Genomic DNA, 16,867 nt, shown 5'->3' with positions numbered 1-16,867 from the left:
AGCCAGAAGATACACTTTAGGCAAAGTTTTAAGTGTGAAAAAGTTTGCTTCCACGACTCAATTATTCTTAAAGCCTCCTTATAGAGATGTGCTTAAAATGTAATCATGCAATTGAGTTTTGATATTAAACCTATCCAACATCTTTCTAAATGTGCTTCTTGTTATTATTTTGAGATTGAATCTCTGTCACTCAGGCTGGAGTGCAGTAACACGATCTTGGCTCACTTCAACCTCTGCCTCCCGGGTTAAAGCGATTCTCCTGCCTCAGCCTCCCATGTAGCTGGGATTACAGGAATCCCCCATCATCTCCAGTCAATTTTTGTATTTTAGGTAGAGATGGAGTTTTGTCATGTTGGCCAAGCTGGTCTTGAACTTCTGACCACAGTGATCTGCCTGCCTCGATCTCCCAAAGTTCTGGGATTACAGGCATGAGCCACCATGCACAGCCTGTGTTATCTTTTTATACGGGGACCCACAAAAATTAAAACTGATAATGGTCTGGCTTACACCAGTTCACAATTTTATCAATTCTGTCACATGTGAACGTCCAATCTTCCACAGACAACCCATATAAGCCTTAAGGACAGGTCATAGTAGAACGTATGCATTCCACTCTTAAAAATATGCTCAGAATAAAAAAGGGGAAATATGAGTAAGGACCCTGCAACACTATTGGCACAAGCCTTATTTACCTTTAATTTCTAAAATTTAGGTAATAAATTTCGATCAGCTATACAAAAGCACCTTGCTAAAACTTCCCAAGACATAAAACCCATGGTTTTATGGAAAGATGTAAATAGTAATGTGTGGTTTGGTCCAAATGATTCGCTAATGTGGGCAAAATAATATGCTTGTGTTCACAGACCCTCAGGTCCTCTTTGGATGGGGAAGAAATAGAATAAGGAGGTGGTAAAATGTGATGGCCTTTAGGGCAAAAATAAAAAGGATAAACTTTTGAAAGAAAGAGGGTGTTTCCTAAATGAGAAGATGTCAACACACACTGAATAAAGATAGAAAACATGTGATGTATCAAGCTTTTTAGAACAGGGATTCAAGTAGTATCTAAGCATATCACATGGTCATCAGTGACCAGTAGTAACTGAGGCTGAATGTATGATTCCTAAGGAGACATGTAGAAACTCTGAATAGAACTTTAAAAATTTATCTTAAAGCCCAAATCTTTCATGTTCCCTCATTTACAATATAGTAAATATCATCTCACTTATTACTTTATAAAGTACAAGAAAACAACCTTATAAATACCTGAAGCTTCAGTTGTGATGAAAATGAATCTAAGTTGGTAGATTACTTGGAAAGATAGTAGTGGGGCATTGGTAATGAAGCATAACAGTAAGTGTGAATATGAGCTTTGAGTTGTTTTAGTTTTCATTTTTAAAAATGAATAAAAATGATCTCTTCCCTCATTTTTCTTTCATCTTTGTGTGTGTGTGTGTGTGTGTGTGTGTGTGTGTGTGAGAGAGAGAGAGAGAGAGAGAGAGAGGGGGAAGAGAGAGAGAAACTTGTCTTAGATAAAACTAAACTAGTCTTAGAAAAAAACTATTGCCTGTAATTCAAACTACAATATATGATAAACGACTAGCCAATGCAGTGAAGATTGAAGGCCCAGTGGGAAGCTGAGTAGTGCTACAGCTACAGATCTCAAGTGAAACTAACAGAACTCTGTGATTGCAATGACAGATCCCACTCTGATTAATAAAACCAATAATTCTTTGGAATGGTGGAAAAGATATATCATGAACATGATATGACAGTAAAATACATTAAGGAAGAACCAACAAACAGAGAAACTACCCAGGTACAGTGGAGTGATGAGTAAGATGTTAGAGAACTAGGGTGCAAGAAAGGGTTTATATTGTGAAGAGTCTGGCAGCTGCCAATCACAGTTGCCTGGAAAGATACGAAGGCTAAGCTATGTGTACACATGTACTACGTGTGAATCATGGAGAATCTATTCTTGCCTGGAATGCTCCTTTATAAGATCACACAAGAAAAAACCCACCTTCTTTTAAAAAATGGCAGAACAACAAGAACAATAGGAAACTAATACATGATAGTCACAAAGACTCTACAAAAATAAAGAAGAAACAAAAAAATGACAAGAAAGGATATTCTTTAAATATAAAAGGTTTTTCTTAAAGAAATATAAATTGTGACAAACATATTTTCTTGCATTCAAGAACTAATTTAGGAATAAAGAAATTGCCTTTACAATACCATTCAGGACATATGCATGGGCAAAGACTTCCTGACTAAAACACCAAAGGCAATTGCAACAAAAGCCAAAATTGACAAATGGGATCTAACTAAACTAAAGACCTTCTGCACAGCAAAAGAAACTATCATCAGAGTGAACAGGCAATCTATAGAATGGGAGAAAATTTTTGCAATCTAGCCATCAGACAAAGGACTAATATCCAGAATCTACAAAGAACTTGAACACATTTACAAGAAAAAAGTAAACAATCCCATCAAAAAGTAGACAAAGGATATGGACAGCACTTCTCAAAAGAAGACCTTTATGCAGCCAACAAACATGAAAAAAAGCTCATCATCATTGGTTATTAGAGCAATGCAAATAAAAACCACAGTGAGATACCGTCTCACGCCAGTTAGAAATGTGATCATTACAAAGTCAGGAAACAATAGATGCTGGTGAGGATGTGGAGAAATAGGAATACTTTTACACTGTTGGTGAAAGTGTAAATTAGTTCAACCATTGTGGAAGACAGTGTGGCAATTCCTCAAGGAACTAGAACCAGAAATACCATTTGACCCAGCAATCCCTTTACTGGGTATATACCCAAAGGACTATAAATCATTCTACTATAAAAACACATGCACATGTATGTTCATTGCAGCACTGTTCACAATAGCAAAGACTTGGAACCAACCCAAATGCCCATCAATGATAGCCTGAATAAAGAAAATGTAGCACATATACACCATGGAATACTATGCAGCCATAAAAAGATGAGTTCAGCCAGGCACGGTGGCTTATGCCTGTAATCTCAGCACTTTGGGAGTCCAAGGTGGGTGGATCACAAGGTCAGGGGTTTGAGACCTGCCTGGACAACATAGTGAAATCCTGTCTCTGCTAATAAAACGAAAAATTAGCTGGCAACAGGGGCAGGTGTCTGTAATCCCAGTTTCTTGGGAGGCTGAGGCAGGAAAATCGCTTGAATCCGGGAGGTGGAGGTTGCAGTTAGCTGAGATTGTGCCATTGCACTCCAGCCTGGGCAACAGTGTGAGTCTCTGACTCAAAAAAAACAAAAACAAAACAAAACAAAACAAAATGGATGAGTTCACATCCTCTGCAGGGATGTGGATGATGGAGGCCGGAAACCATCATTCTTAGCAAACTAACACAGGAACAGAAAACCAAACATTGCATGTTCTCACTCATAAGTGGGAGCTGAACATGAGAACACATGGAAAAAGGGAGGGGAACATCACACACTGGGGCCTATTGGGGGGGTGAGGGGCTAGTGGAGGGATAGCATTAGGAGAAATGCCTAATGTAAATGATGGCTTGATGGGTGCAACAAACCACCGTGGCACATGTATACCTATGCAACAAACCTGCAAGTTCAGCACATGTACCCCAGAACCTAAAGTATAATTTAAAAAAAGAAAAAGAAATTGCCTTTACATGACAAAATCATGTAGAAAAATATCCACGATCTCAGTGAATATATAATGAGATATCATGTATAGATAAATCATTGGCAGACAGAACTAAAGACCAAAGGAAGCAAAGAAGAAAAATAATGTTACAGAAATGAACTAGTACAAAGGAGACATCTGAAAATACAGAAAGATAGGAGAATAAGATTTAGAAGACTGAAAAAACTAAGATGGAATTAAATTCAGTGTATAAAAACCGAGAAATAAAAAGCTGCATATGGAAGACCAACAAGAAGAGATTCCATCTATATACATTTAAAACTTTAAAAGAACGATAATAACAAATATATTCAAAGAGAAATTTAATATTTCCAGAAACAAATGAATATTGAAAACATGTTGAAGATACACTATGCTTCAGACATAAATACAATTCAGAATAATCAATATCAAATATATCTTATTAAAATTACTTAACCTTAAAGATATATCTTTCAGTATACAAGCAATAATGCCAATTTACCAGTAAAACAGGAAAGGGGGTTATTATTCTTAGATTCCTTCATAATAACATTCAGAACATAAAATTGCTTAAGCTCCTCAAGAAAGAAAACTATGACTCTCAAATTTTATACCAAGATAATCAAATGTTAGTTGATTAATTTAATCAGTAGGACTGTAGATGAGGGAAAGGTGAAAACAACACTGCCCAGACTCACTTCCAAATATGGTTCTTATTTCAAATCACGATCTATAAGTTAGATGCACTCATGAGATTTAGAAGGCAGAAATGTGCAGAGCTCATCTGACTTTTTAGTAAGCATGGACACAGGTTTCCTGCAACAACATTCCACTTTTTTATTCTCCAGGATTTTAGATGTCAAAAGATAGGTATGATTGCAGCTCTATGAGTGGCAGCTTCTTAATTCTGTCTTCCTAAGCTCCGAGTATCAGCTATGGGTTTATAGATTTAATTCAGTATTTGTAAGGTTCACCTTAAAAGTAATAACTCTGCTGTCAGATGAGTTCCATATTGTTCTGCAAAATATTTATGAAGGCTACATTAAATATTTATGGTGAATTTTCCTCCCTGCCCTGAACTCTGATTAATAAAGTAGTTAAACTATTATTCAATTACAAAGACAATAAATAATTTTTTTTTAAAGTTGGACATGGAAAATCTGGAAACCATCATTCTCAGCAAACTGACACAAGGACAGAAAATCAAACACCGCATATTCTCACTCATAGATGGGTGTTGAACAATGAGAACACATGGACACAGGGAGGGGAGCATCACACACTGGGGTCTGTTGGGTGGAACAGAGGAGGGACAGTGGTGGGTAGGAAGGTTGGGGAGGGGTAACATGGGGAGAAATGCCAGATACAGGTCATTGGGGGATGGCGGCAGCAAACCACATTGCCATGTATGTACCTGTGCAACAATCCTGCATGTGCTACAAGTGCACCCCAGAACCTAAAGTGCAATAAATATATATATATGTGTGTGTGTATATATATATTACATGTGTGTGTGTGTGTGTATCCCAACAAATATATATATGTGTGTGTATATATATATATATAAGATGGGATACAGTTACCTGTATGGAAATAGTAGAAGAGGATGAATTTCAACTAATCAAGTGATTAATGGAAAAAGTAGAGGAAAAAAAACCCCGTAAATTTGGCTCCCCTGCACTGAACTCTGATTAATAAAGTAGTTAAATAATTGTTCAATTATAAAGACAACAAAGTTTTTTAAAAATTGGGATTCAGTTACCAGTACGGAAACAGCAGAAGAGGATGAATTTCAACTAACCAAGTGGTTAATGGAAAAAGTAAAGAACAAAATAGAAGGGAATACCGAATCATTTAGCTACAATACAAGGACTATGACAGCAAGAAAATAAATGTAAATATTATTAGCATTTACCGTGCAAAAATAATTTCACTGACAAAAGTTGGGTGGGAAAGGGAAACAGGTGAGAAGGGGTTTGGGCATGCTGACTTACTACTTTTACAGACAGGAGCAAGAGTAGAATTTAAAGTACAAAAAGAGAAGGTTATTTTAAAGTAAAATAAAAATAATATTCCATTTGGGTGATGAAGAAAAAATTGAGGAACTAAACTAATATGGACTAAACTAACTTTTTCATTACTTACCATGGACAATGCATAACTAATATCTCAAAAACTAGAGGAATAAATATATTATCAATATAAATATAATATTAATTATATATATATAATTATATATATGTAATTAAATATATATAATTAAATATATATAATTATATAAATTATCATAAATATAATATAAATATTAAATAAATATATTATCAATTAAAAATATGGACTTTCTAAATTACTAAAATAAATTATAGATGGACTAGAAAATAAAACAGATTATAAAAAGAACAAAGAAAAAATAAAAATGATAGAACTAGACCTGTCATAACAATAAGTGCAAATGGTTTAAACAATAAAATGTTATCTTTAAAAGCAAAGTTTATCTATTACATACAAAATGTATACCTAAAACAAAATCACTAAATGAAATATATAAAAAAAATCTTCACAACATATTTAGTAATCAAATATGATCGGAAACAATATACTGTTCCTCATGAATATTTTGATACATTATACAATGGAATACTATATATCTTCTAGAAAATATGAAGTGGCTTTATATTCGTATGTAAATACCTATATGTTACATTAGAAACTGAAAAAAGGATGGAGAATAGTGCATGATTGATCATTTGTTTATCTAAATACATAAGGACATATATAAAAATGTTTGATGTACATAGAAAGATATTAAAAAGACATAAATAAATGGGTAACAATAGATCTCTCTAAGGAAAAGGGATGGGTGGCTAGAAGTAGATGAAAGAGAGAGATTTGCTTATTACTATGCAGTCTTTTTGCCTTTTGAATTTTTATTGTCCATAGGAATTACGTGTTTTGTTAAACTTTTTTTAAGCAAAAAGAAAAGAAAAAAAGAAAGCTTGTATGTCTGAGTTTTTGAGTCTTGGCTTTGCCGTTCTAACTTAAATCAGTTTCCTTATCACCTTAATGAAGGTAAGAGTATTAACCATCTTGTAGCGTTGTTTGAGCCACCTGCAGGACCAAAATACTAGCAAGTGTGACCCTACCCATTATCTTAGAACCCTGTCTGAAGAGTAAGGTATTCCTTCACTGGAAAATTTTGTATAATAATCAGCTTAGTCCCCAAAGCCTTCTTACAAATGCAAAACATTAAGCTAAAATTAGAACGGTTTACCTAAAAGTTACATAATATGTTTCTAAGTTTTTTCTCTGAATTTTCTAAATCACTTCTATATTTTATAGCAGGATTTTTTTTTCTGAAATAGAATCTTTACCAAAATGGGTGTTAAGTGGCATCAAAGAATCAGGGTGCTGCAATAAAGCAGTCTGTGGCATGCATTTCTCCCCTTTATGGAACCTTGATCTGAACATGACTCTATAAAATTTGCCACAACTAACACTGACTCCTGATCAGGCAACTTCTTACATTAAAAAATTCAGTTTTTAACCAAATTATCCTAATTATCTTGTTTCCATTTTCCAGAAATCTAGATAATTACTTCAGCTGTCTCTTTCATCTGCCTTTGCAGACACAGCTCCACACTCTAAAATACTCAGTTTCCTAAGAACTTCAACTGAAGTAGTTATTTACTTGTGGAGCTCATTTTCCTAATAGTTGTAGAAGATTCAGTAGGCAACTGGCGTTATGAAGGTGCTGTTTTTCTTGGAAGCGCTATTAAAATAAATTGAATTTTAAAAAATGGTACCATCAGAGGGCCCACTTTATAAAAAAAGAAATTCTGAGTAGAATATGAGCAAGCAAACCTAACACTCATATCCTCCAACTCATTTCTCCCTTTTGCCCAGGGAATATTTATGCAGGAGACAGAATCTCCTGAACCACTTTTACACATTTTAATCCAGTTCCAGACACTGACCTGTGGGACAAAGAAAATGAGCTTTTCACCTAGTCTTATATGAACGCAGATGACTAGTACTCATACTAGGCAATGAGAGATCCTTGCTATTTTATTATTTTTGATGCATAAATCTCTAAATTATCTATTAATAGTTGACTTTTGTAGGATAATATGATTTACCTAAAAACCAACAATTCAAAGCAACAGCAGTCCTTATTTGTAATGTGGTTTTACCAAAACAGCATTATGCAAGCATATGCAATGCTGCTAGAGAATTTGGAAACTGTAACAACGGAAGAGGAAGCTTGCATTTCTTCCTAAGATAAGTTCTGATTTGGAAAACATAATTATCTAAGCATTAGTGATTCCCCATTTGTAAACATCAATTTTAAGTTTCCAATAAATGCAATTCCTCAAATAGAATATCTAATAAATAGGGATAATGATATATACCTATCCAGCTATGAGGATCAGTGAGATCATATACTTTTAGAGTGTCTGACACATAACAGATGCTTAACAATAAAGGCTAATATACAAACATGAAATTGTCACAGAAGAAAAATAGTATACTTATTAAGAACGTAGGCTCTGAAGTGAGGCAATCCAGCTTACTTCATTTGCAATTGCTCATATCAGGACAAAATAAGGTAATATTTTTAAATTGTTTAACAGAGTACCACTCTGCCAATAAATTTAAAATAAATGTAGTTTAATGTATTCAATTATCATTATAAAACCTTTGTATGTAATTATTCAATTAAAATACATATAGACAATATAAATAAAATTCCTTATATAATTATTACTTGCCTATTGCCAACATATGAGTTCAACAAATAGTTTACCTCTACATAATCACAACTAGAAAATTGTTTAATAAATTTTGAGTTTAGCCAAAACTAGGTCAGTGTATACCTTCTTCTGCTGTTGGAATAAACTTCAAATGTGATGACTTTCTACTTAGTTTAAATAATGTAAGAATATGAAATAAGAATGTATTTGATCTCATTATGTACCAAGCTTACTCTTCTAGATGCTGAGGAGCAGGTGGTGAGTAAAAACATATAGTGTGGCCAGGCTCGATGGCTCATGCCCATAAGCCCAGCACTTTGGGAGGCCAAGGTAGGTGAATCGCTTGTGGTTAGAAGTTCCAGACCAGCCTCACCAACATGATGAAACTTCAACTCTACAAAAAACATAAAAATTATCCATGCATGGTGACAGGCACCTGTAATCCCAGCTACTCAGGGGACTAAGGCAGAAAAATCTCTTGAATCCAGGAGATGGAAGTTGCATGAGCCAAGATCGCGCCACTGCACTGCAGCCTAAATGACAGAGAAAGACTCCATCTCAATAAAACAAAACAAACAAACAAACAAACAAAAAAACACACAGTGTGGATCCTGGTAGGCCTCATTAGTGAAGAGTTAAGACATTAATCAAATTATTTAAAGCTATAAATACACCTGCTTGAGTGCTGCAAAGACATGACAAACTGGCAACCAACAGAATGGGAAAAGATTTTTGCAATCTACCCCATCTGACAAAGGGCTGATATCCAAAATCTACAAAGAACTAAAACAGATTTAAAAGAAAAAAACAAACAAACCCATTCAAAAGTGGGTGAAGGATATGAACAGATACTTTTCAAAAGAAGACATCCATGAGGCCAACAAACATGCAAAAATGCTCATCATCACTGGTCATTAGAGAAACACAAATCCAAAGCACACTGAGATACAATCTCACACCAGTTAAAATGGCGATCATTAAAAAATCTGGAGACAGATGCTGGAGAAGATGTGGAAAAATAGGAACACTTTTACACTGTTGGTGGGAGTGCAAATTAGTGCTACCATTGTGGAAGACAGTGTGGCAATTCCTCAAGGACCTAGAAATAGAAATTCCATTTGACCCAGCAATCCCATTATTGGGTATATATCCAAGAATTATAAAATGTTCTCTTATAAAGACACATGCACACATATGTTCACTGCGGCACTGTTTACAACAGCAAAGACCTGGAACCAATCCAAATGTCCATCATCTATAGACTGGATAAAGACAATGTGGCACATATACACATGGAATACAACACAGCCATAAAAAATGATGAGTTTGTGTCCTTCATAGGGATATGGATGAATCTCAAAACCATCATTCTCAGGAAACTGACACGAGAACAGAAAACCAAATACCGCATGTTATCACTCATAGGTGGGTGTTGAACAATTAGAACATGTGGACACAGGGAGGGGAGCATCACCCACTGCGGTCAGTTGCGGGGGCTAAGGGAGTGACAGCGAGGGGTGGGGAGGGATAATGAGGGGAGAAATACCAGATATAGGTGATGGGGGGATGAAGACAGCAAACCACCTTGCCATGTATGTACCCCTGCAACAATTCTGCATGATCTGTACATGTACCCCAGAGCCTAAAGTACAATAAAACAACAACAACAACAAAGATATGAAGTCAAAAGAAATTTTTATAGAAAAACATCATGTTGTCACAGAGGTCAGGAAAAGCTTTTCCTGATGATTGGCTGACTGAGAAATTCAGTTGATCAAGAGGAGTTAACTATACACAGGGCAGTAGAAAGGCTACTCTGAGCAGAGGAGTATCAGACACAATGGGTTACCTGTAGAGAAAGCTAGTCATATGTTAGAAACTGATACCTAGTGTGACTGGAATTCAAAGAGCAGGACTAAACAGTTATTGAGAGGGGTCAGGCTTTTTTATTCAGTTTTGATCTTTACCAGCAATGTAAAGTTATTAAAGAATTATGAGTAGTAGAATCACCTGATCATGATTACATTTACAAATAGCCCACTCTGGCCATGGTATGGAGAAGATTTTCTTATGGAGCAAGAGTGGATGTAAGAATGTCACTTAAGAGAGTGTGGTAGAAGTCCAAGTAAGGGTAGAAGAGTAGTGATGAAGAGGATAGATTCAGGAGATACTACATTTTATTAAATATTAGAATTTTGATCTATTGTAGAATTACTGTCAGGAAATGTATATGTGTGAGCTCATACTAACTTTTATATGTAAAATTGATGCTGAGGCAGATGGATCACTTGAGGTCAGGAGTTTGAGACCAACCCGGTCAACGTGGTGAAATCTCATCTCTATTAAAATACAAATATCAGGCGGGCATGGTGGCATGTGCGTGTAATCCCAGCCAGTCTGGAGGCTGAGGCAGGAGAATTGCTTGAACCTGGGAGGCAGAGGTTGCAATGAGCCAAGTTTGTGCCACTGCACTTCAGCCTGGGCGACAGAGCCAGACTCTGTCTAAAACAAAACAAAAACATTGATACTGTTTTCTTTGTGTCATTGAAATGATAATTTTATAATTAAGGGCAGTGTGCATTAAGCAATATGTAAGCCAAAGGAACATGCTTACTTCTCCACTACATGATTAAGGTTTTCTCCAGAAGCTCAGAAATATTAAGCTGTTCTTATATGGAGTGGTTATTGATTCATTCTTACTACAATTCATGATTAATTTTTCCCACAGTGTAGGTGGATTGTTTTTCATTATAATATTAAAATAACATACATTATTCATCTTGAGAAAAAATTATACTGTATAATGTGAAATTAAAAGATATATTTGGTTTTAAAATCCTGAAGTATAAAATTAAGTAGAAAATATTTTGATATAACAATTGATTACACAGTTATTTTCGGGCTTAAGACATGATTTTTTAAGGGTCCAGTGTATACTGGAATTTATTTTCATCAACTTTCAGCAAAAGAAATTTAAACTACAAAGCAAATGCATAATGAATCATATAAATAAACATTTAAACTTGATCAAAGGAAAATACCTTGACTTACTTTCTTGTTAACTTTCTTATTAGCTTCAGTTGCCTCAAAACAAAACCAATCTAAAAAACATACTAAATCACATGTGACAATTCATGTGAAGGGAATGTACAGTCTGCATTTCAGAGATTATAATGCTAAGCAATTTAAATTATCCATTTTAAGTAACTATTTTTCTTTTTAAAAGTATGAATCTATTTGCTTTATTTTTCAAAACTGGTTATTCTTTCTCCAAGTAAGTGAGCTATTAAATATTTAAGGAATAGCTAATGTGTCTGGCCTTTTGTAAAGATTTCAGCATCCTATTCTAACAAAACAAACTGTTCCTTTTTCTGTGCCACTGCTCAATTTGAGACTTAGCTCTATTCTTTTACTTAGTACTCACTGCGATGACTGATCCCCATGTTTTTTTCCCATCTTACAATATCTGGTGCCTAGCACAAAGACTATCATATATTATGTAATCAATTAACAGTTATTTTCATGAATGGCTATGGTCCATCACTCATATTCTCCAAAATCACTTCAATAATCTATGTCCTTCAATTCTATAAATTCACTATGTGAGTAAATTTCTTTTGGACTTTTAAACACAAACAAAAATACATATTGGCCCTTAATAACCTATACATGTAAATATTAACACATGGCAAATAATAGTTATCATTTCCATAAAACGTGATTGAGGAATCATATATACATCTCTCTCTCTCTCTCTCTCTCTCTCTCTCTTTCTCTCTCTCTCTCTCTCTATATATATATATATATACATATATATATACACACACACACACATTATATATATATATACACACATATATACACATATCATATATATATATATACATATATATACACACACACACACACACACATATATATGAAAATTTTTGAAAAAGTCTTTTGCTTTGCAAATACAAGTTGTCATTGGCTGGTTATAAAGAGAGCTAGTAGCATAGCCAGAATCGAATCTAATTTGCCTAAATTCAGAAAACATTTTCTTCTACTTCCCTGTAATATTTATTGTGTCAGCATTTTCCAAATTTCTGTCACCTATGTACAGTCAGCACCATTAATGTTTTTTTTTTAATGCAAGTGACTTTTAAACTTAAAGAATGTATTTATAAACTCTACATTACTATAATAAATGGAAACAGTGTGTATTAATGTTTGATGTTCATTTCCCATCTCTGTTTTTGTACCCCTATTCCACCTTTTTCAAATCTTCTTTGGTGTTAGTCAAATGTTTTTATTTGGTTACTTCATTTTTCTTCTATACTAGCTTGTGTTATCTTCTTTTATAGTGGTTATTCTAGATATAAAACATGCATTCTTGCTTACTAAAGTCAAATGAAATGAGTACTTTAGCTTTCTGAACAATTAATGAAACATAATACCTAATACTTCACACCATTATTGTTGCCATTTATTTTATTGCTACATATGTTACAGGCTGTACATCATTTCTCTTTAACAGTCAATATTCATTTATAACTACTATATATCTTATCTTTCTGGTACTTTTCTAACTTTCCTAAAGTTCAAAGCTTCTTGGAATTATTTTCATTAAATTTCAATAATTTATTTAATATGTCGTAGTAAAGATATGCTGCTGATGAATTTTTCAGCTATTTTTTTAGAGGATATTTTCCCTGGAGGATAAATCATGAGTTAAAAAAAAAACACCCTGGATGAAATGGATTTGCTGCTGAATTCTAACAGAGGTACAAAGAAGAGCTGATACCAATTTAACTGAAAGTATTCCAAAAAAATTGAGGAGGAGGGATTCCTTTCTAATTCATTCTGTGAATCCAGCATCAACCTGGCAAAGACACAACAACAGGAAACTACAGACCAATATCCCTGATGAACATAGATGCAAAATCCTCAACAAAATACTAACAAACTGAATTTAACAGCATATTAAAAAGTTAATCCACCATGATGAAGTAGGATTCATTCCTGGAATGCAAAGTTGGTTCAACATACACATATCGATAAACGTGATTCATCACATAAACAAGATTAAAAATGAAAACCATATGATCATCTCCATAGATGCAGAAAAAGCTTTCAATAAATTCCAACATCCCTTCAGAGTAAAAAACTCAAGAAACTAGGCATCAAAGAAGCATACTACAAAATAATGAGTTATTTATCTATGACAAACACAGAGCCACCATCATAATAAATGGGCAAAAACTGGAAGCATCCCCTTTGAGAACTAGAACAATACAAGGATGCCCACTCTAACCACTCCTATTCAATGTAGTACTAGAAGTCCTAGTCAGAGTAATCAGACAAGAGAAAGAAACAAAAGGCAATAAAATAGGCAAAGAAGTGAAACGATCTCTCTTCGTGGAATATATCATCCTGAACCTAGAAAACCCTCAAGATTCTACCAAAAGGCTTCTGGAACTGACAAGTGACTTTAGTACCGTTTCAGGATACAAAGTCAACATACAAAAATTAGTAGCATTTATATACACCATGAAAAGGTTCCAGCTGAGAGCCCAATCAAGTGTGAGATCCCATTTACAATAGCCACAAAATAAATTTAAAATATATACGAATACATCTTACCAAAAAGGTAAACGACAGGACTACAAAAGGCTATGAAGGACTACAAAAGGCTACTAGAAGAAATCATAGGTGAAACAAACAAATGGGGAGACACCATTCTCTATAGATTGGAAAAATCAATATCATTAAAGTGGTCATAATGGCCAAAGCAATCTACAAATTCAATGCTATTCCTATCAAACTACTGATGTCATTTTTCATAGACCTAGAAAAAACTACTCTAAACATCACATGGAACACAAAAAGAGCCTAAATAGCCAAAGCAAGCCTACGCAAAAAGAACAGAGCCACAGACATTACAATACCTGACTTCAGACTACACTATAAAGCCAGTTACCAAAGCATCTTGGTACTTGTGCAAAAGCAGACATACAGACCAATGGAGTACAACAGAGAACCCAGAAATAAAGCAGCACATCTTCAGTCATCTGATCTTCAAGAAAGTCTACAAAATTAGCAATGAGGAAAAGATTCCCCATTTAATAGTGATATGGTATAACTAGGTAGCTCTATGCAGAAGAATAAAACTGTACCCTTACATTTTATCATATACAAAACTGAAGACGGATTAAAGATTTAAATGTAAGACTTCAAACTGGGATTCTTAAATCCTAGAAGAAAAGATAGAAAACACCATTCTGGACATCAGCCTTGGGAAAGAATTTATGACTAAGTAATCAAAAACAATTCTATGACATAAACAAAAGATGACAAGTGAGACCCAATCGAATTAAAGAGCTTCAACACAGCAAAAGAAACTATCAACAGACTAAGCAGACAACCTAGAAAATAGGAAAACATATTTTCAAACTACACATCCAACAAATGTCTAATATCCTGAATCTATAAGACGCTTAAACAAATAAGCAAAAAATGAATAATGCCATAAAAATGGACAAAAGATATGAGCAGGCCATTCTCAAAAGACATACCAGTGTCCAACAAATAGATGAAAAAATGTTCATCATCCCTAATAATCAAAGAAATGCAAGTCAAAACCACATTGAGATAGCATTTCATACCAGTCAGAATGGTCACTATTAAAAAGTCAAAAAACAACAGATGCTGGTGGGGCTGCAGAGAAAAGGGAACACTTAAATGTGGCTATCGGGAATGTAAATTAGTTTAGCCACTTTGGAAAGCAGTTTGGCAATTTCTGCAATAACTAAAAGCAGAACTGCCATTTGACCCAGGAATCCCATTACTAGGTGTATAACAGCCACATCAATAAAAACAAAAACGTATCTTTCTACCAAAAATACAAATGCACTCACATGTTCATCACAGCACTATTCACAAATAACAACATGGAATGAACCCAGATGCCCATCCATGGTGGACTGGATAAAGAAAATACAGCACATATTGCCATGGAATATTGTGTAGCCAGGAAAAAGAATAAAACCATGTCCTTTGTAGCAACATGGATGCAGCTGGAGGTCATTATCCTAAGAAAAATAATCCAGGAATAGAAAACAAAATATGGCATGTAATCATTTATAAATGGGAGCTAAACATTGGGCACTCATGGGCACAAAGATGTAACAATGGAAACTGGGAACTATCAGAAGGGAGAAGCAAAGGGACAAAGGTTTAAAAACTATCAAGTACTATGTTCAGTATCTGAGTGATGGAATCATTCATACCTCAGACCGCAGCATCACATAATATACCCAGGTAATGAACCTGCCTGCATATATACTCTCTGAAAGTAAAATAAAAGTTAATAAATAAATAAAATTTGAGTTATTTTAGCACTTAAAGATATCATTTTATTTTCTCTTGCCTTTCACAGTTACTATTGGAAAATTAACTTTATATTTTATTGCTTCTCTTTTGAAATAACATATAATGGTTTTATTTATTTTTCCTTTTCTTTGATATTTAATAATTTGACTGCAATGATCTTTGGTGTGATCATTTCTTATTTATCCTGCTGGGTGCTGTTAGAATTTTGAATCTGGAATTTGATGCCCTTTGTTACTTTTGGAACATTTTGGTTTTTCTGTTTTTAAATATCTATTTCCCATGATTTGTCTTTACCCTCCAATTTGGCATTTCAATTGCACATATATTTTAATTTCTTACTGTAGCTTATGCATTGATATTTTATTATTCTTTATTATTCTCTCTTTCAGAGCTTCCTTTAGATGTATTCAACTATCTCTAATTTTATTTATAGTATCTTCTCTGTGTCTCTTCGTTTGTAAAACACATCCAATAAGGACTTTTTTATTGTATGCACATATATATTAAGGAAACATAAAGGATCTGATTATCTTTTTTCTAGATAGAGTTCCTGTTTTCTTCTGTAACAGGGGCTAGGATACATGTGAAGACTGTTAATCACTTCTACTCAATCACGGATTATGGTGAGTAATTAGCTGGGTTGGTGCTTTAGTAAGAATTCATTCATTTCTGATTCATTCATGTTATTCAGGCATGGTCAACCTTCCTCTTAGGAGACTGGTAGGTTTCTACCTCCTGATCTCTAAATAACTATGAAAATTCAGTCAGCCTTTGAAGGTCTTGAGTTTTTCGGTTATTTAATAATACTACCTACATACAACATATAACAGGATTTCATCTGTTATTATAGAAAATCACTTTCTTGGGACTCAAATAACATGGCTGTTACATTTTACTAACTCAGGAAGATGATGGATACAGAGTAACAAATATAGATAGATGGTAATAACTATATATTATATTGTAACAATTGGAGGGTGAGTACACTAAGTTTAACAACTGGTAATACCTGAATTTATACACATCATGCCTACAAAAAAACTCATTCCAAGTTAATTTATCAAGAAGGAGACCCACAG

At 34.2% G+C, this 16,867-nt stretch overlaps 1 protein-coding gene across 2 annotated transcripts in view; it reads right to left on the bottom strand.

Annotated features, from left to right (window-relative positions):
- Positions 1–16,867, bottom strand: part of UNC13C (unc-13 homolog C) — a 625,259-nt gene that overhangs the window by 414,251 nt on the left and 194,141 nt on the right. The window lies entirely within an intron of this gene.

This window comes from Cebus imitator, unplaced genomic scaffold, assembly GCF_001604975.1.
Source record: "Cebus imitator isolate Cc_AM_T3 unplaced genomic scaffold, Cebus_imitator-1.0 Scaffold154, whole genome shotgun sequence".
NCBI lineage: Eukaryota > Metazoa > Chordata > Mammalia > Primates > Cebidae > Cebus > Cebus imitator.
This window is presented reverse-complemented; position numbering and strand designations above follow the sequence as displayed.